Below are 22,500 nucleotides of genomic sequence, written 5' to 3' on the forward strand. Positions count from 1 at the left end.
GGTTTTGGAGGGACTTATATGCCCCCGGGTTGAAATTTGTTGAGGGCATCGCTCAGCTTGATGCCCTGTCCTGCCCCCCCTCACCTCCCCTTTCAAAAGAAATATTTCGGTCCAGATGCCCATGAATATTGACGTAGGAAAAGGTAAACGAATGTTGATATGATTATGACAGGTCAGACAAATGTCAGAAGGAATTAGAGGGAAAGAGAAGTAAACTGAATAATTTAAAAAAATAAAATTAGAAGAATATAGAACTGGAAAAAATACCCAAGAATCTTTACTTGTGGATTGAACCCTTTACTATTGTCAAGAAATGAGTTATTTGCACCGTTAAGTGACTAGATTTACTGATAAGAATGTATAAGGGTTCATGACAGGCGATATGAAAATATGGTTAAATGAACGTAATATAAATAGTTACTCCTTTTAATATTTTTAGTGTGTTGCAGTTTATAAAAATCAAAATTCATTATACAGCAACTTAATCTAACAGCTCTGTGATACTTATTTTTATAATCTACATAACCAAAAGATTTATGACAGAAATTTATGCAATAACGCTATAAATCATAAGGCTAATCTCACGGAAGTTTCCTAAGGGCAGGTATTGAGGATATCTAGACAGGTTCCAAGCGCGTATTTGTTGGCGCTTTATACGCTCATTTGAGAGCGCTTTTTGCTATCCCTCGATCTCTGTTATATAACCTCAGGTTATGTTACGTTTGTTGATTAATATTTCATTGTGCAATGGATTAGGTACCTGTGGGTAACTGGGTTTTGTCGGAGTCATGGTCGGGAAGAGTATAGCCTATAGGCCTAGTAACCTTATCCCAAAAGACTGTCTTGCAAAAAAAAAGAACTCCCAACGTTTTTTTTTATTTCTGAAGAGGAAATTCAGATCCCTAAAGTTTTATTGGTATGAAATATGTAGCCTACACAGACAAAAGCACTCTGTAGCAAGCATACCTCCACTAAGTCCTCCCATAGACTAAACGAAGAAGCTCTTTCTGATGAATGCATAGGGATTTTTTAAAATTATTATTATTACATGATTATTATTATTGGGAAAAGTTATCAGCAATGAGTTTACTACACATAAATCTTATTAAACAGTAATATAGGTCTCATTCGTGTATTGTATACCATCACATTATCTGCTCCGCCGAAGCAGAACGATGTCAAGAGAATTCATTTACCATGTGCCGACGCAGGTTTTTATAGACAACGCTTTAAAACATCCATTACACGTCAGGCCATTTTCGGTCCCGTCCTAAACGATCTGCTCCATTTTGCCAGGCTTTTGATATCAATTTTTGATACGACGCAAATTGGCCAAACTTCGCCCCCATAAAAGTATCCCAGACTGAGTCAACTTCTCAACTTCCCAACTTCTGATTTTGGTTGACAAACTCGTTCAAAAACTTCACTCCCTCCCTCCCTCCCCCCGCCCCCTGGGTGCATTCTTTCGGGGCCACCCCTAAAGACGACATTGGCATTGCATTAGCGAGGTAAATAGGCCTTAATATGACGAAATTTCGAGCGCGTTCTATTAGTATAAGTGGACTTTGACCCTGAGGGCGAATATCTTGGCCAAGATCTTGGATATGGCCACGCCGCAGTTGATTAAATGATGTAAGTACTGAGTTTTATTTAAAATGGATATTTTCTGCGACTGGTTCTATCTAGAATATATTGATTTAATACCTTTCGAAGGGTTTAGTAGTGTAGGAAGCAACGACTGTCGTGTGACTGAGGCATCCTTAGATACATGGCACTAGACCATTCACGTATTAACTCATTGGTGTATCATCCTTAAGCCTCCATTCACAAAAAGGAAGGTACGTCAGTCTTTGTCTACGCATGTATTTCAAGTCTTTTTGATGTTGGGTAAATAATAATAATAATAATATATTAATAATAATTTTAAAGGTCCCTATGCATTCATTAGTACGAGCTTTTTCGTTTCGTCTATGGAAAGATTTAGTGAAGGTATGCTCACTACAGAGTGCTCTCGTCTGTGTACACATTCCATACCAATAAAAATTTAGGAATTTGAACTTTCTCTTTATAAATAATAAAAAAAAGGTTGGGAAGTTTTTTTATGACAGTCTTTTGGGATAAGGTTACTAGGCCTATAGGCTACCCTTCTCGACCACGACTTCGATAAACCCAGTTACCTATCAGGTGCCTAATTCTCTAACCAAGTCAAGTAATGTCATTAAGATTTAATTAAACATGCCCAAATCACTATGCCCCACCCGGATTTCGATTCCTTGGCATCTCGGGGTATCTGAAGAATGGTAATTTCCGTAACCTGCAACGGAAATAGTTTCTGAGCAATATTGGTAACTTAGGTCTATGTCCAGTTTCAAAATGTGGTGTGTAACTTCACAATGTGACGCAGGTATGCGTTTTAATTACTTTATTCAGATAAATACTTACTCATTTCTTGACAGATTTCATTTCAACTTCACTTTCGTAATCCGTATCGTCACAGCCGGTTTTATTCCCAACCCGAAGCTAATACATTTCACATATTTGAAATTCAGCATCCCTTAAATTTATCGTTACATTGCATTCCTTAATATTCCCCTCTTTTCTTACCATCCTCATCTCCAGCATCACTTTCAAGTGTTCCATCCTTCTCCTTCGCCATTCCAGATTCCAGAAACCGCTGGGTACCGAATTCCAGCGGCTTCCGTCGGGTTTCTCTACTCATACTCGTTTTCCAGGTCACCTGACGTGGGGGAGGCGCCCCTCCCCTCAATCCTCATCTCCTGATCATCCTCGTCAATTGGGATGAGACGGAATCCTTGCAGAAACGTCGTGACCTGTGAAATAAGTTTCTAAGCTTCTCCTTTCCCCCTCCCCTACCCCTACTTCCCCACCTTACCCCTCTCCCTCCCTTCCTCCCCACCTCCAGGCTTATCCCATGGGACTATATAGATCAGGCGCAGGACTTCTGGGCGAGCGAACGGTTCCAGGATTAATGGGATAAAAACGGTGGTCTTCGATTAGGATTTCCAGGAAGCAATTATGGTGGGACGAGATAAATGGGAGATTTCTTCTCTCTCTCTTTTTCTTTGGCGGGATTTATATTTTTCGATGGCAAGGGGGGAAAGTTTAAATCGATTTTGCATGAAAGAAATAGGACTAGGATGAGATGGCAGGGAAACTCATTTGGAGATTTAATATGAATACTAACACGTAAGCTCATACAGGCATATCCAAATATACACATACGTGATATAGACAAATATATACACATATACTGTAGGTATGTTGGCACTGAAATCCTGGTATGGGCTACATGCATTCATCAAGTTTATGCATATGAACATATGCAAGAGTATATGCGCCGAAATAAGCATGTTCGGTGACAGACACGCATATACTGTTACATATCCATACATGCGTATTTATGCATGCTGTGAATGTGTGTATTTAAACGTTAATCATAATTACAAGCACGCATGCGCACCGAACACTCACTAAAACCCAAGCCAATGAACACCCTAAAAAGCGCAGCTAACAGAACACGAACGCATTCAAAAACGTAACCGTCGCTCGAAATCGAATCTAAACTCATTTATACAAAAAGATTATGCGTATACCACAACGGCCCTTCATGAAGCTATCACAACGGATTCTGATGAGGTTAGCATTATCAATTTAGCTTTCGCAAACCAGAATTAATAATTAGGTTCCATAATGTCATGGCGGCCAGTGACTCGTTTTATGCTTTGGTTTGTTAAAATACAGTCTAGTTGATTTTTAAGATCAGTGTTTTTTCTGGCGTGAAGTATAGTGTGTGTGAGCGTAAACAATGAGTGTTTTAGATCGTTTTTCGCGTGTTTTTAATTGGTTTTGAAGCTTCAGACTCAGTGTACGATGGCCTTAGACTCTCGTGATAATAAAAATAACAAAACATAGACACAAGGTCATAATATACCTTCATTAGAAGCCTATTTATCTTCGGGCTTGAGAGTCTCAAGTTGAGACGCCCAGCCGGCATTTTGGATTATAATCCTGACGCCGACCCACGATTAATCCTAGGATGAGACGGTCCTGGCCGGTTAAAGGATGAGGATTGTGGAAATGGAGGGGACAGCCATCGCCTTCTCTGGCTGGTGGTGAGTGTTGCAATAATGATTTTGTATAGCCGGTTCAAGGTAGGTCTATCCTAAACCTCTTTGTTAACGGTTTTCTCATTATAAGGCTTAGGTGTTGGTATGGCCTATGTCGTCTAGTACTCTTTCGATATTTTAAATAGGTCAGCTGCTGTAGAAGTTTATTTTGGGCCCCTATTAGTTTCCGGTTTTTGCATTACAGGCCTAGGCGTGATTTTAGGTCCCTTGAGGCTAGGGCTACTTGGATACTCTTAAGTATGTATTGTAGGCGTATGCATCATTGAAGGTCTTATACCGCCATTTGGATATTGTAAGTAGGTATCCTTCCTTTGAAGTTTATTTTTGAAGCACCGGTGGTTCATGAAGCAACAGGGACTGGTGTATGGATATGAAAATGATAAATTGAGGTTTCTGTCAGCGAGATGTCTGTCCATTTACTTTCGTGTAGTTGTCTTCCCGTTTTTTGTGTAATTGCAGAATTACGACACTTGCTTTGAATAAAATGTCAAACCCACGGCTAAAATGGGTTTGTAAACCTCTTAAAGGTGGCCATCCTTCGATTAATGATATTTAATACACTGAATTTTGTGCAGACAAATTCGTAATTTTAATCGTTTATATAAGCCGAAGTATGTAGACTTATATTATGACCTGTGTTCTGGATTAATGAACCCTTGTGTGCAACGCAGCTTGTATAAGACTCCTTTACGTTCCCAGTGTATTTTCAAGGAGATCTCTTATATAAGCAGTTCGCTAGCATTCATTACCTGTTGTAGACAGGTTATTAATTGACCAAACTTTCCTCCAACAAAGCCGTGGCAGCCTGAATCAACTTCGTTTACGTTCAACAATCGCGAATCTCTTTTGAGAGGGCCTTCGACAACTTGGCATCCGGAATTCGTCTTTTGGGAGGCAACATAAAGACGATAATGGCATAAAGTTTACAGCGTTCATCGACCTTGGCGAATTGACTCTTTTGAAACTTTCTCGGAAAATGGTGTATTGAAATGGCTCTCTCTCTCTCTCTCTCTCTCTCTCTCTCTCTCTCTCTCTCTCTCTCTCTCTCTCTCTCTGAGCTTCATTTCCGAAACACAATAGCCGAAGATAGCATTCTGTTATAGAAATGAGCTTTATTCAGAGAAACTATTCACTTTTACAAAACAATGTAGCCCGATCTTATCGTTACCGAACAGATATTTTGCTACTGGGTTTGACTGTATAGAACCAGTCTGTTGGTATAGGCCTATCTTTGATAAAGGATAATGCACTGTGGCAGTGTTCGTAGATTCAAATTAGAAAATGAGCACGGTTTGGTTAGCAATTATATTCTTTTATTTCATCTTTATTTGGACCGAATTCTTGGATAATAAAGACTTCAGAAATACCTCTCAATTTTTATCGGCCATTCCAATTTAACTTTTTGGAAGTGTGTAGAGACCCCCCCCCCCGTCCCCTTTTGGCGGGGGGAAGCCTGTGGAGCCGTCGCTCATTTTTTGGAAGTCTGCAGGACCCCTCTTACTTTTTGCAGTCCTGTGTAACTTTTTTTTTTGGGGGGGGAAGTCTGTTGGGGAAATCGTAAAATTAAAAGGCAGTTGTGCCCTACAGGTATTCAAAATACGTGTGCATCTGGCTGAAATTGCCTGTAGGTTGTATGTGTGGTTAATGTCTGCTAGTGTGCATACATCTGAATATATAGTTATTTTAGGTAAAATGTAAAATGGCTATCGTACTTATATATATACATATATTTAGGATTTTTAATATTAAAACAAATAAAGTGAAGCCTCTCTCTCTCTCTCTCTCTCTCTCTCTCTCTCTCTCTCTCTCTCTCTCTTTCAGGAGGAAGAGGCGCCGGAGTTAAAAACTTGCCCTCATGAATATGAAATACCTTATATAAAGTTTCTTCCTCTCAGCCTCACCAGATTATCGTACCATCAAATGGAAAATCGCTTTGTATCATTTGTGTGTGTGTGTGTATATACATGTACATATTTTATATATATATATATATATATATATATATATATATATATATATATATATATATATATATATATATATATATATATATATATATATATATATACTATATGTATATATAGGCTATATATATATATAATTGTGAGGTGAAAATTGGAAAGTTTAAGACATTTCTGTGATTTGTGGAGTATTATTATTATTATTATTATTATTATTATTATTATTATTATTATTATTATCTTAGACCAATCAAATAAACTTTCTTGGGCTGGTGTCCTACTGAAAAATAAGACTAAGAAATCTGGTACTTTTTCCTTGGAGTTATCGTCTTCATCTCGTCTAATTTTCTTCCTGTCTTCATTCATGGTAGTCCTGCAGCTTACTCTCAGACCAAACCCCACACTCTTCAGGTTTCCAGTTTCCAGCTAAATCTTTTCTCCGCATTTCCAGTATTAGTTTTCTGTAAAAGAAAACTATTATAGAGATGGCTATTTGTCTGTCCGTCCGCACTTTTTCTGTCCGCCCTCAGATCTTGAAGACTACTGAGGCTAGAGGGCTGCAAATTGACACATTGATCATCCACCCTCCAATCGTCAGACATACCAAATTGCAGCCTTCTAGCCTCAGTAGTTTTTATTTTATTTAAAGTTAAAGTTAGCCATGATCGTGCATCTGACACCGCTTCAGGTGCCAACAACACAGGCCACCACATAGCATGGCTGAAAGTTTCATGGGCCGCGGCTAGGAGCTTCATGGGCTGTGGCTAAGAGTTTCATACAGGATTATACGCTGTACAGAAAACTCGATTGCGCTGAAGAAACCCCTTTCATTCCTTTTTACTGTACCTCCATTCATATTATCTTTCTTCCATCTTCCTATCCAACCTCTAACATTTGTTTCACAGTGCAACTGCGAGAATTTCTTCCTGTTGCACCTTTCAAACCTTTCTACTCCCAATTTCCGTTTCAGCGCTGAATGACCTCATAGGTCCCAGCGCTTGGTCTTTGGCCTAAATTCGATATTCCATTCCATTCCAGCATCAATGAATCCCCTTTCAATAATAGCAGCCTTCGCAAAGCCAGGTAATAAGGCACTTCCATTACGCAGAGAGAGAGAGAGAGAGAGAGAGAGAGAGAGAACTTAAAACGTTCGTATTACCTGCACTCAGGGACTGCAATCACAGCACTGGTGGAAAGAGAGGAAAGAGGGAAGAGCGAGAATGAAAGGGGGAGGAGAAGGAAATGGCTGGAATAAACGTGTAAATGGGAGAACCAGATAGAACTTCGAAGAGAGGGGAGAGAACCGACCCTTTATTTGGGCATATGGGCTTGGAATGCCAGACGTGAAGATGGAATGTAGGGTATGTGTGAGTTTTTGTACGTGTATATGTGAGAGAGAGAAAGTTATGTGTGTGTGTGTGTGTAAGAGAGAGACACAGAGAGAGTAACCATTCACAGAACTGTTTGTCTCAAGATGACGAAATAGCTTAAGATATTCAACCTATATATCGATTCTGTACAGTAATGGGAAGACGGGTATCAGAAAATAACATGGATAATAACACTAATGAGATTTATAACAATATTTATTTTTTTTATTATTACTGTATATTTACTAAAAAATTAAAACAATTGCTGAAGACTATTTGTGTGTGTGAGAGAGAGAGAGTATGCATTCACCGACCTATTAAAAAGACGATAGAGAGGCGCTTGAGATATTCAACAAATATATCGCTTCTAAACAGTAATGGGAAGAATGGTGTCGGAAAATAATTAAAACTAGAACAATATTTATTATTTATTATTACAATATTTATAAATGGGGGAAAAAATCGCCGAGGACGCCAAACTACACGCGTGCACATGTCAATAAATCATGTATTGTAAGACAAACAATCATTGACGTCAGATTGACAGGAACCAAACGCGTTCTGTCGCTTCCTTCCTTCTCTACGGTCCACAGACCCTTCTCAGGAAAACCCCTCTTGTAGGGTGACAGCGAGACAATACGAGTGGTTGATGATGGGTCCTCGTTCCTCTGAAGAGGTCAGGTCAAGGGGATAAGGGAGGGGTGAGGGGAGAGGAAAGAGACGAATGGTGTAAGAGAGAGAGAGAGAGAGAGAAAGTGATTCAGAACTATAGGCTATGTTAGGGAAAGCAGGTAGCGTAATGGGGCAATAAAATGTAATGGAGAAAAATCACTTCTAACGTCTTTTGCTTTTTCATTATCATTCGTATGTATTCATACTCAGGTTCATTACATATGTATAATTGTGTTTATTACATATAGAATCAAGAATGATAGTAAGACAGTGGGAAAGAAATTCTCTCTCTCTCTCTCTCTCTCTCTCTCTCTCTCTCTCTCTCTCTCTCTCTCTCTCTCTCTATGTGAGTATACATGACTGCTATATAATTGTGTCCTTTACATATGGAATCAGGAATGATAGTAAGGCAGTTGAGTAGTACATTACTTTTAAACTACGTATATTTATTCTTATGTGCCATAAATTTTATATAGCCTATATATATACATACATATATATATATATATATATATATATATATATATATATATATATATATATATATATATATAATTTAAAGGGATTGACAACAGTATCTGTTTTGGCTTAGTTTGCCAAATGATTTTACAAACGTAGACAAGTCATGTCACTTTTAAAACAAGTCAATAAACAGACCCAAATGTTTCCTCAGACGGCTAATGTACCTCTCTTTGATTGGCAACATTTCTGTCTCAAACAATTATTATTATTATTATTATTATTATTATTATTATTATTATTATTATTATTATTATTATTTTGGATACCATCATGGGTGGGACGTACGTAAGCAATAGCAATATATAGTATCACAATTTCACTGGAAGAGGAAATAGAACACATAACATACTCCCTTTGAGAATTATTTCGTTATGCCTTCGTCCTCAAGGCTTGTTAACGTTTTGCGCAAGAGGGGAATGATAGAAAGAGAGAGAGAGAATTTCCTTTGTCCGTTGTTTTGATAAGACCGCTGCAAGCAGAATGTCAACCAAGAGTCGCATTATTCTTTTGTGTTTTTACGAGAGGAAAAGAACAAGAAGGACGACAACTCCTCTGTCATGACCACAAGTCGCTCGTATTCTCGTCTTTCGGGTCCTAAAAAAAAAAAAAAAAAAAAAAAAAAATTCTTTTGGGTAAAAAAAAACTTTCGGGTCCTCAAAAAAAAAAAAAAAAAAAAAAAAAAAAAAAAACGATTTCGGGTCCTTAAAAAAAAACACATCTTTCGGGGTCTCAGAAAAAAAAACTCGTCTTTCGGGGCCTCAAAAAAAAAAAAAAAAAAAGGTCTTTCGTGTCCTCAAAAAAATCGTCTTTCGGGTCCTCAAAGAAATTGTTTCTCGGGTCCTGAAAAAAATTTTTGCCTTTTGGGTCCTCAAAAAAAAAAAAAAAAAAAAAACTCGTCTTTCGGGTCCTAAAAAAGGATCTTATGTGAATCTTGCGTTTTGTGTTCCTCTCTTCTTCTTCCTCTTCTTCCATTTCTTCTTCTTGGGGTTTGTTTGAGGAGTTAGTCTTCCTTTATGTAATCAGTCAGATAATTTTTCTTTTAATCTCTTACATAATTATGAGTGGTACGTTAACGCGGAGGAAGTTATTTTTGGAGTATTATCATACATTTGTCTTTCTTTGACATGTTTGTTTTTCTTTTATTTCTGGGATAACTTTGTGGTGAAAAATACTCGATCTAGTTATATCTTGGAAGCTGGGAATAGTAAAATATTTACGTACGTAACATCAGTTAGTAAACAGCAAGAACTGCAAGTAGGCTATGTGATGTTATCAACAATTGTATCAGGCATTTGTCACTGATGTGAGAGTTTGTGTCCTTTTTTTGTCTCTCTACATACATACAGAGAGAGAGAGAGAGAGAGAGAGAGAGAGAGAGAGAGAGAGAGAGAGAGAGAGAGAGAGAGACTACTGACTCCCAGCCGCATTAAAAACTGACACACAGTTAACTGACTTGGTACTTATTATCAGGAATTTCCAGGCTTTCCAATTATGACAGATAGCTTATTAACAACAGATATATTTATGGCACCGGTGAATGTTGATATTTGGAATATATAGTCAATATATCCTGAAAACCATTTATGTAATTTCCTATTGATTGATCTGTTGCATCTTATACATCAAAAAAGTAAATTAAACTGAATACACCTAATTACATAGCCTACATGACAGGATTTTGTAGAAAGAACATATAGCCTATGCAAAATTTCGTCTTTTTAAAGCATAAAAGGCAACTGTAATATCACAAAAATGACAAAATATTCTTTTGTTCCCCTTAAGATAGAATAATGGAAAAGTATGTTAATCCTAGGATACTAGTCCTAGCATTTATGTAACCTTTGCAATAACAACAAATACACTGATAGTTTTTTTGCAAAATATTGAAAATATTTGCCAGTATGGAGAGCAGAAAAGGAAAGCTGCACTTTTTTATGTTCCAATTTGCAATAACAGCAAAATGCAATAAGTAACCTTTGCAGTAACAGCAAAACACAATAACTAAACTTTGCAGAAACAGCAAAACTCAATAAGTAACCTTTGCAATAGCAGCAAAAAACAATAAGTAACCTTTGCAATAATAGCAAAACGCAATAAGCAAACTTTGCAGTAACAGCCAAACGCAATAAGTAACCTTTGCAATAACAGCAAAACGCAATAAGTAACCTTTGCAGAAATAGCAAAACTCAATAAGTAACCTTTGCAATAGCAGCAAAAAACAATAAGTAACCTTTGCAATAATAGCAAAACGCAATAAGTAACCTTTGCAGTAACAACAAAACGCAATAAGTAACCTTTGCAGTAACAGCAAAACGAAATAAGTAACCTATGCAGTAACAGTAAAATGCAATATATAACCTTTGCAGTAACAGCAAAACGCAATAAGTAACCTTTGCAATAACAGCAAAACGCAGTAAGTAACCTTAGCAGAAACAGCAAACCACAATAAGTAACCTTTGCAATAACAGCGAAATGAAATAAGTAACCTTTGCAATAACAGCAAAACGCAATAAGCAAACGTTGCAGTAACAGCCAAACGCAATAAGGAACCTTTGCAATAACAGCAAAACGCAATAAGCAAACGTTGCAGTAACAGCCAAACGCAATAAGGAACCTTTGCAATAACAGCAAAACGCAATAAGCAAACGTTGCAGTAACAGCCAAACGCAATAAGGAACCTTTGCAATAACAGCAAAACGCAATAAGCAAACCTCGCAGTAACAGCCAAACGCAATAAGTAACCTTTGCAGTAACAGCCACACGCAATAAGGAACCCTTGCAATAACAGCAAAACGCAATAAGTAACCTTAGCAGAAACAGCAAAACACAATAAGTAACCTTTGCAATAACAACGAAATACACTCATGGTTCCGTTGCAAAATATATATTTAAAATATTTGGCAGTATGGAGAGCATAAGGGGAAAGCTGCACCTTTTTCTTAATTTTTTTTTTTATTTATTTTCTGGCGAGAGGCTGAACTTGTTCCCAAATTCCCAGCAGGAACTTCGTCTATCAGAGGTTTGCTGCAGTTTCCGGGGCTTGTGGCTCTCAATTTCCAACGTTATCTCGCCGAAAAATGGGGCATAAATAATGCACGAATTTTATGCGGATGCCTAAAAATGGTTGGCCCACCATTACCTGAGTAAGCCTGCCGGTGTTTAGATCGCCCTATTTTTTCTCTCTCTCTCTCTCTCTCTCTCTCTCTCTCTCTCTCTCTCTCTCTCTCTCTCGGGTGTTTTCTCCCCAGGGAAGAGAGAGAGAGGGAGGGAGGGGGTGGGGGAGGCGAACTAAAATACAGTAGATAATAGAACACACTTCTCAGTTGCGTAGATAGAGACCAGTGAGATTTCATCTGTTCGAAGCTATGATTATATATTGTATATATACTATATATACACACATATATATCTGTATGTATGTATGTATGTATACATATGTATACATTATATGTATGTATATATGTATATGTGTACGGTCATTTGATTCTTTGCTGTTTTTAATTTTTCCACATATATGGACTTGAGAAGAATGCTTCACACAAGTCTGTTGTTATATAGCATGTATTATATTATATTTAAAATTAATTTTCATCATTTACAACAACAATAATAATAATAATAATAATAATAATAATAATAATAATAATAATAATAATAATAATAACCTTCTACAGTGTGTGACTCACACGATTGATTGATTGATTTATGTCTATTAAAACTGGCGTAACAACACCTAGGTTTTTAACGCCCTAATAAAATTGAATCGGAAACCAAAAATGAATAAGTTTAAAAGGCGTTCCATAAAAAATCTTATATATTATATTATATATATGTATGTAAATATATACAAATAATATATATATATATATATATATATATATATATATATATATATATATATATATATATGTATATATAATCTTATCTCTTCAAATATACCACCCTGGCTCACACTAATGTTATCACTGGTATATACGCAGCATTTTCGGTACCGAAAAGTGGTAACTTCATTTAGGCAGCACTGTAGTCTAACCTTCTATTCTCCTTTGTCTCAGAAGCAAAAGGAACGCTCCTCCCATTTCCATAAAATATATACCAAGGGAATAGGGTCTACATGTCAGTAAAGGAGAGTAGGAATCTTTGTCTGAGAGAGAGAGAGAGAGAGAGAGAGAGAGAGAGAGAGAGAGAGAGAGAGAGAGAGAGAGAATTTGTACCGGAAATGGGAATTTCACAGGGAGGCAGTGGAATAATGATAGTTATAGTTAAGGTATTATTTAAGCCCTTTTTGATTGGCGTGTGAGTGTAATTTGATCAGACATGGTGTATGAAAATCTTGATACTTACTGATACAGATTTCATCCTATAGGGAAGGTCATGTTCCCTTGAAATAAACAACTTATTAATATAACTGCAAAAGAACACTAACTGTGACTTGGAAAGTAGGTCATCCTACTATCTCAGAATACCTAACCACGTATACCCTGTTGCTATTCGCCTCGTGATTCAGTACATTTTTGTCTATTTATCAATTTTTTTATTTATTTTTTCCTTTATAATAAGTGAGATCCCTTCTTTCTGTATTTCCCTTTACCTTCTCTTACTTACTTCCTGATGAGCACCATATTCTTTGGAAGCTGGAATTTCAAGGCAATGGTCCCTGTTGGCTTGTTCAATTTGAATAGGGTTCATCTTATGATAATTGATCATAATATTAAATATAATACCTATTTGAATTTGTCATTGAATATTGGTGCCCAGTTCCCGAACACCAGTATGTTGTGAAATGTAGACAGTATTAATGCATTTGTAAATAAAATATTATGTAAATAATTCCCAGATTTCAATGGCCAGATGCATTTTAAAAATATATATTGGTTGCTAAGCTAAATCTCATACCCTCAACGGGTAAAATTTTCGGATATATATATATATATGTATATATATAATATTTATATATGTATATATATAAAATATATATTAAAATGTTTCCGCCCGTTCATGCAATATAAACGTACGTTCATTTCACATTGTCAAAGCAACGGAGATATGACCTGTTTAGTTTTCGGGTTTAATAACAAAAGGGTCATCAGAATCCCATAAAACTCCCATAATTCTCTCGTTGCAGCCATGATTATGCTTAAATGATGCATACCAACGACAATTATTGCGCGTATTATAATTATGATCGAGGGCGCTATTTCCTGTAATAGTTTTATTTTGTAGTTTTTTTTTTCCTCCGTGTAACAACGACTGCATTTAATCCTAATTGTGTTTTTTTGTATCAGTTGTGTATGCGTGTTTTTTTTTGTAGATAACTTCATTGGAAAGTGTTATGTTCAGGCTTATATGTGTTTATATTGATATGTGTCAGTTGTGTGTGTGTGTGTGTGTTTGTGTATACATGCATACCTATATACTATATGTATATATATACAATATATATTAGAATGTTTCCTCCCGTTCATGCAATATAAACGTACGTTCATTTCACATTGTCATATCCATTGATATATTTGTATCTTAAATGATGCATACCAACGACAATTATTGCGCGTATTATAATTATGATCGAGGGCGCTATTTCCTGTAATAGTTTTATTTTGTAGTTTTTTCCTCCGTGTAACAACGACTGCATTTAATCACATATCAGATTGGAAAGTGTTATATATATATATTGATATGTGTCAGTTGTGTGTGTGTGTGTGTTTGTGTATACATATATATATATATATATTGATATATACACATATCAGACATATATATATATATATATATATATATATATATATATATATATATATATATGTATGTATACGTGTATATGTGTGCATACATATGCACGTATGCATACATACATACCTCCCTTCCACTCGACCACCTCTTCCCCTTCCTCATCCTCTTCCCCCTCCTGTTTCTGCTCCTCCTATTCCTCATTCTTCTTCTCATTCTCCTCTTTGTTTTTCCTCTCCTTGTAATTCTCTCCATCATTCTCTGTCTCATTCGTCTGTTCTTCGTCTAATTTCTGCCCCCTCAGTCACTCCCCTGTTCCACGCTGTCAGGTCCTGCTTCAGCGTATCAAGAAGTACCTCCGTCGCAACAAAGAGGAACAAGAAGAAAAAGAAGAAGCGAAAGAGGACCAGTGGAAGGTGACCATCTGCATTCACGAGGGGCAACGCATCGCCGGCCACGGGCTCTTCTCAAAGTTTACCTTCGCGCTGCGGGAAATCTGGGAAGGAGGCGAGGAACTCAAAAGGAGCGAGCTCGTCCTCACCGGTGCGGCGGCGGAGCAGAACTTGGCGCTGAAATAGGTCGTCTTCAACTCCCCGTTCTCAAGTTGGAGGTGATGCAGAAGCGGCACTTCCGGAAGGACAAATGCGTGGGAGAGCTTGCGATCGACCTGACTCGCCTTCCAAAACCGAATCGGAACGCGCAGAGCGTGGCTGTGGATTCACCCCGGGTCAACTTAGCTGAGGGCCACATCGCCCGAACGGAGTGTCCGGATTCTTCCCCCTGACTGGAATGGACGGAGGACGGAAGGGGAAGGTCAGACTCACCATACAACTGGACAAGGAGGACCAACCTCGTCGCCTTCGCCTCTCCTGCAGCGGTTGAGTGCCTCCGTGCGCCCGCAAGGAATATTATGTGTCATATTTTCCTTAGGGGCCGAGAGGCAGCTCGGAGACTTTTAGTCCGCGGAGCTCGCTACGTAATCAGACGCTTCACGTAGACCAGTACCGCAGGTGCGATTTGTATACAACTTGATAGTTGTATATTCGCACACATATGTATGTGTGTGTATGTATGTATGTATGTATGTATGTATGTATATATATATATATATATATATATATATATATATATATATTTATATAAATGTATATACTGTATAAACTATATGTAATGTGTATGATTGCATCCCACACACACACACACACATATATAATGTGTGTGAGTGCATTCCCCACATGCACGCACACACATATGTGTGTGTGTGTGCTAAACACACTCCCCACTCACATACATACACTTAAACATATATATATATATATATATATATATATATATATATATATATGTACACATATATGGGTGTGTTTTTTGTGGGAGTGTGTTTGCATGCACAACACACACACACACACACACACACACACACATATATATATATATATAAAATATATATATATATATATATATATATATATATATATATATATATATATATAAAATATATGTGTGTGTATGTGTGTGTGGGGGGGGTTGATGTGTGTTTGCGTTTGCATACACACAACGCACACACATTGACTGGAAGCCGTTGGTTCGTACTGTCGAGTGTTCGAGTCACTGTGGTGACAAACCATTCTTCACTTATAATTCTCCTTCATAGATACTCTCAAATAGCGCGAATTGGATATTAAAGTACATTTGTAGCTTAATGTTTGTATAAAAATTGCTACGGTGATATGATGAAAATTCGTATATTTTTATCACATCACCGTGGCAATTTATATACAAACATTAAGCTACAAATGTACTTTAATATCCAATTCGCGCTATTTCGAGAGTATCTATGAAGGAGAATTATAAGTGAAGGATGGTTTCTCACCACAGTGACTCGAACACTCGACAGTACGAACCAACGGCTTCCAGTCAATGTGTGTGCGTTGTGTGTATGCAAACGCAAACACACATCAACCCCCCCCCACACACACATACACACACATATATTTTATATATATATATATGTGTGTGTGTGTTTTTGTGCATGCAAACACACTCCCCCCACAAAAACACACCCATATATGTGTACAGATATATATATATATATATATATATATATATGTTTAAGTGTATGTATGTGAGTGGGGGAGTGTGTTTGCGCACACACACACACACATATGTGTGTGCGTGCATGTGGGGAATGCACTCACACACATTATATATGTGTGTGTGTGTGTGTGTGGGATGCAATCACACACATTACATATAGCCTATCAGTATATGTATATATATATATATATATATATATATATATATATATATATATATATATATATATATATATATATATATATATATACATATATATACATACATACATACATACATACATACGCACACATACATATGTGTGCGAATATACAACTATCAAGTTGTATACAAATCGCACCTGCGGTACTGGTCTACGTGAAGCGTCTGATTACGTAGCGAGCTCCGCGGACTAAAAGTCTCCGAGCTGCCTCTCGGCCCCTAAGGAAAATTTGACACATAATATTCCTTGCGGGCGCACGGAGGCACTCAACCGCTGCATCCACCACGCTCCTGCAGGAGCGGCGAAGGCGACGAGGTTGGTCCTCCTTGTCCAGTTGTATGGTGAGCCTGACCTTCCCCTTCCGTGTGTGTGCGTGTGTTTGTGTATGCAAACACACTCCACGCACAAAAGCACATATATGTATGTGTATATATATAGGCTATATACTGTGTGTGTGTGTGTGTGTGTAATCATGAAGCTACAACTGTCGTTTAATATCCAATTCACGCTACCTCGGGAATATCCCCGGTGGGGAGTTATCACCGAAGGGGAGTTTTTTTTTTGTGATAATGGTTCGGTACCGCCCGGTCATCGAGACCCGGTGGTACCGATCCATTTATCACTTAAAAAAAATATTTTCCTTCGGTGATAGTTCCCCATCGGGGATAATCCCGAAGTAGCGTGAATTGGATATTAAACGACATTTGTAGCTTCATGATTGTACAGTATATAAATCACGGTTTCATATATATGTGTGCATGCGTGTGTGTTTCCACGTGCGCACGCACACACACCCGCACACATATAGGCTATGTGTTGTGTGCGTCTACGTGTCTCCTTGAGTCAACACCTTTGTAATGTGGAATAGGCAACACCCCCCTGTAGAGAGATGTGGAGGTCGACCAACGTAGTTTATACAGTATATTTAAATGTAGGTACCAAAGGAACCTGACAATGACTACATACGTCATACCACTACCACTCTGCACAGGTGACGGGAAGCCCACTGCAACCAAGGGGCAATATTCCGACATTACGTAGACGTCCATTATCGTCAACCTACACAAGAAGAATTATCAGAAGGCACAGAGATCTCGCACAGAGTAGCCCGTTTCCAAAGGCTGCAAATAACAGATGCCATAAGTATAAATCAACATAAGCCTGTATTGAACACGCAAAGGAACACGGACAGAGTCATCCTGTGAGAATCTGAGAATCTGAAGGGAGAAACGAGCGACAGGACACTCCTGAACACGATAGGAACTACCGACAACAGAGAAAGTCAAAACTATCGGCCAGAGACTGGAATCATGCCCCCGCCCTAGCCCTTCGTTGCACACCGTGGCATAGGTCGTGTCCTACGGAGCACCAGAAAAGCTCCTGCTGCCACAAGGACCACCAGCAAGACCTGCTGACCATTAGAAATTCATCTCCCCAATAACTTCATGGTTTACATTTTTGACTAAGTTGTTAGGTCCGCATGTTGTAATAAGAACGGCATATGTCAATTTGTAATTTAGTCCTGGAGGTGCAGCAAAAAGGTGCGGAAACGATCCGTCGACTATAAAAAGCACATGAAAAGAAATGTGTGAATCATTTTTCCTCATTGATTATAAATTATAATATATATATATATATATATATATATATATATATATATATATATATATAATAGAATAGATTACATTGCTGTTATTTGCTGAACGTATTTTTGTGATCCATACGAACAAGATAATAATAATAATAATTCGTATTATTATTATTATTATTATTGTAGGGTCCCTTTCTTAGCGCAGATGTTTTAAAGATAATTACCATCTCAGCTGCTTTGAACTTATGATTTGTCCTTTCATTTCCAGTCATTATCTTTGCTTCAAATTATACTGTTTATATTAAGTATTCACATACCCAACTCCCTCTGGCATCTGACGGCTAAATGACTGGTCTAGATGAAGTTAGTGTGATTGATGATCGCAGATCCCAGCATCTTCCTCTCGTGTGTACAGTCGCTATTGAAAAAGCAGCACATCCACACACCAATTGATGCAGTGACCCGAATTTCTCGCATGTATGAACTGCCTCGACCCGCCTGTTCCGTATCTGATAGCTCGCCTGTGCTTCGTTACAATTACTGCATGGTATGTTGTGTTCATCACCAATTCTCTTCATAGCACAGCCTAGTATCCAGTATTTCAGTATTGTTTTTGGGGCTGTGATTAAACTGGAAACTGATTATAGTCCAGGAAAGGTATCCCTGGAACTCATAATCTGTTATGCAGTCTTACCACTTTTACAAAAGTATGCAGATATTATGGAAATATATGTACATAAAAAAACTACGTCAGTTTGTGCATGGGCTGAACTACCCCATTTTTGTATTTCAGCTCTGTGTATGAAATTCACGCTAGTGTATTTTACTGGAGATAAAGCATTTATTATTATTATTATTATTATTATTATTATTATTTTTATTATTATTTAAAGAGAAATCAGGACCTCATGTACAGAAATTTTGAAAATGAAAGGATATGATAGCAAGCAATAAATCTCTCTCTCTCTCTCTCTCTCTCTCTCTCTCTCTCTCTCTCTCTCTCTCTCTCTCTCTCTTGTTGTTTAGCAGCGTCCCTTCGGCATGTAACTCCAACCACTTTTCAGCCGTTTCTCTACCTCCATTTACTCTTCCTTTCACCAGTCTTACTGTCCAACCTCTCTAACTGTTACTTCGTAATTGCTGACAGCTAAATTTCATAAAATCTAATTCTCTCTCTCTCTCTCTCTCTCTCTCTCTCTCTCTCTCTCTCTCTCTCTCTAATAGCAAGCTCTCTCTCTCAATCTAATAGCAAGCAATGAATTCAGACAGAATCTCTCTCTCTCTCTCTCTCTCTCTCTCTCTCTCTCTCTCTCTCTCTCTCTCTCTCTCTCTCTCTCTCTCTCTCTGAACATTATAAGAATGGAGAAGGCGTACTGAAGCCTCATGGCTTCCAGGAATCTATTAACAAAGAGAGGTAGTTACGGACGAGAATGAATACGGAATGAAGGTTCATTTTAAGGTTCATTTTACATGCATTCGGATCCCCTTTACGTGAGTCTGGATCCTCTTCGTCTTCAGCACAATAGGATGGGGTTGAGAGGGGAAATTCTTGAGATTAAAAGTAGGGGATTCAACACCACTTTCGTCTCCCTTATAAATTGAGTCTTTTTAGTTTTCTGTAAAAGAAAACTATCCTGTGCTGGCTTTGTCTGTCCGTCCGCATTCTATTTTCCGTCGGTACTTTTTTTGTCCGCCCTCAGATTTTAAGAACTAATGAGACTAGAGGGCTGCAAATTGGTATGTTGATCATCCACTCTTCAATCATCAGACATCAAATTGCAGCCCTCTAGCCTCCTCAGTTTTATTTTATTTAAAGGTTAAAATTAGCCATAGTCGTGCCTCTGGCAACGATATAGGATAGGCCACCACCGGGCCGTTGTTAAAGTTTCATGGGCGGCGGCTCATACAGCATTATACTTAGACCACCGAAAGATAGATCTAATTTCGGTGTCCTTGATTATAGCCTACGCTGTAACGGCTGTACGGAAAACTCGATTGCGCCGAAGAAACTTCGGCGCATTTTTTACTTGTTATTTATCTGTTTAATATTTGTTGTTTCCCGTAGGGGGGGCGGGGGAGGTAGTGCCGTCAGTGCACCTCACGTGGACCTCTGTAAGCATTACTTAAGGTTCTTTCTTTGCAGTTCTTCGTTGGGAGAGTGGGTTCCGTTCTCAGCTAGCACTCTGCTGGCCGCGAGTTCGAATCTCCGACCGGCCAGTGAAGAAAAAGAGGAATTTATTTCTGGTGATAGAAATTAATTTCTCGCTATAATGTGGTTCGGATTCCACAATAAGCTGTAGGTCCTGTTGCTAAGTAACCAATTGGTTCTTAGCCATGTAAAATAAATCTAATCCTTCGGGCCAGCCCTAGGAGAGCTGCTAATCAGCTCAGTGGCCTGGTTAAACTAAGATAAACTTAACTTAAGGTTCTTTGCAGCGTCTCTGCGGCTCCTAGCTGCGAACCCTTTCGTTCCTTTTGCTGTGCCTCCGGTCATATTCTCTTCCCTCCATCGTACTTTCCATTCTTTCTCACTAATTGTTTCACAGTGCGACTGGGAGGTTTGGCTCCTGTTGCACCTTTCAGACCTTCTTACTGTCAGTTTCCCTTTCAGCGCTGAATGACCTCTTAGGTCGCAGCGCTTGGCCTCTGGCCTAAATTCTGTATTCCAGTTCCAATATTTGTTGCTACGAAGACGAATGTTGGTGTTGTAGGTATCCAGAGGTTGTTATTTATGTCAGATTGTAAGAATTGTATAGATAGTTATGCAAAGACCTTTCTTGATTGCCTTTTCATTACCAGTTAATATTTCTTCTTATTGATGTTATTACCTTTCGTCGCCAGTTACCTTTCATTCTTCTTCTTCTATTATTATTATTATTATTATTATTATTATTATTATTATTAAGATTATTATGTAAGATAACCAGATAACCGAAATATTGAAAAGCCATTCATTCTGTAATTACACGAATATGCAAAGGCTCGTTTTAAAAAATGTCAAAATAAATAAAAGAAAGGCAACTCAGTTATAAAATATTACGTGAAGTCAGGAGAGAGAGAGAGAGAGAGAGAGAGTTTTGCACTCCTCCTCTTCTGATCCTTTTTCCATCTTTCCTTTTTTACCAATAACTGATATTTATAGCTCGGCCATGGTGAAGTGTCTCATGAATATTCAAACAGGTGAGGACAGGGAGATAGAGAAAAACTGCCCCGTGAAAATTTAGGGCGAATGAAGGCTCACTGTTGCCAATACAACAGGGAACCGAAGTTGTTTCTACATGTGTGTGCCTGTATATGTATGTATGTATGTATGTATATATATATATGTATATATATATATATGTATATATATATATATATATATATATATATATATATATATATATATATATATATATATATATATATATATATATATATATATATATATATATATATATATATATATATATCAAATATAAGGAGCCCATAAAAATGCCAAAATATGGAAAATAAAGGCTATATTTCAGAGACCAGCCTGAGGAGGGAGACATTTTGGTCTCTGAAATGTAGCCTTTACTTCTTACATTTTGGCGTTTTTATGGGCTCCTGATATTTGATGGAATTCTGATTCAACAGAAAATATTTCACAGTCATAGATATATATGTGTATATATATATATATATATATATATTTATATATATATATATAATTTGTCTCTAAATGGTTGACATTTTCATATAGTTTTATACATATGTTAATTCCCAAATACCCAGTCAATGTCAATTCATTTTTCTCCACAAACACACAATTGGGACTTTAAAATGATGAGTTTCTCTAGCACGTTCCGTGGTTATTAAACTAAAAAAAAATTCCCTCACCTAGTTGTTATATTTATACTTGGAGCTGGAGTGATTGGCAATGACAAGGAAAGCTAGTCAAAATTTAACTAAAGAGTTGTGATAGAGTGTGGCTACACAAAGGCCCCCAGCCCTCTCCCCATTAGTTCTGGCTTGACCTAGGACTGTTGCCCCTCCGCACTTTGAAGAGTTTTTTTTTTTTTTTTTTTTTTTGCACGAGTCAGTCAGCAGTCGGTTGGGATAAAAGGCTTTATCATATTTCTCCCTCATGATGTCTGCGTTGTATCCCTCCTGGTGATCACCATTCACAGTTTGACACAAGTCCTGCTCTGCAAGTGTCCTGTTTGTAAGGATATTGTACTAGTTA

At 37.6% G+C, this 22,500-nt stretch overlaps 1 protein-coding gene across 1 annotated transcript in view; it reads left to right on the forward strand.

The window, feature by feature from the left end:
• Positions 1-3,782: 3,782 nt before the first annotated feature.
• LOC136852975 (gastrula zinc finger protein XlCGF57.1-like) overlaps positions 3,783-22,500 on the forward strand; it is a 169,381-nt gene continuing 150,663 nt past the window's right edge. Inside the window, exon 1 of the mRNA XM_067128051.1 lies at positions 3,783-4,133. The gene's annotated coding sequence lies outside the window, so the exon portion shown is untranslated. The remainder of the gene's footprint in view (positions 4,134-22,500) is intronic.

Source organism: Macrobrachium rosenbergii, chromosome 26 (assembly GCF_040412425.1).
Source record: "Macrobrachium rosenbergii isolate ZJJX-2024 chromosome 26, ASM4041242v1, whole genome shotgun sequence".
Classification (NCBI taxonomy): Eukaryota; Metazoa; Arthropoda; class Malacostraca; order Decapoda; family Palaemonidae; genus Macrobrachium; species Macrobrachium rosenbergii.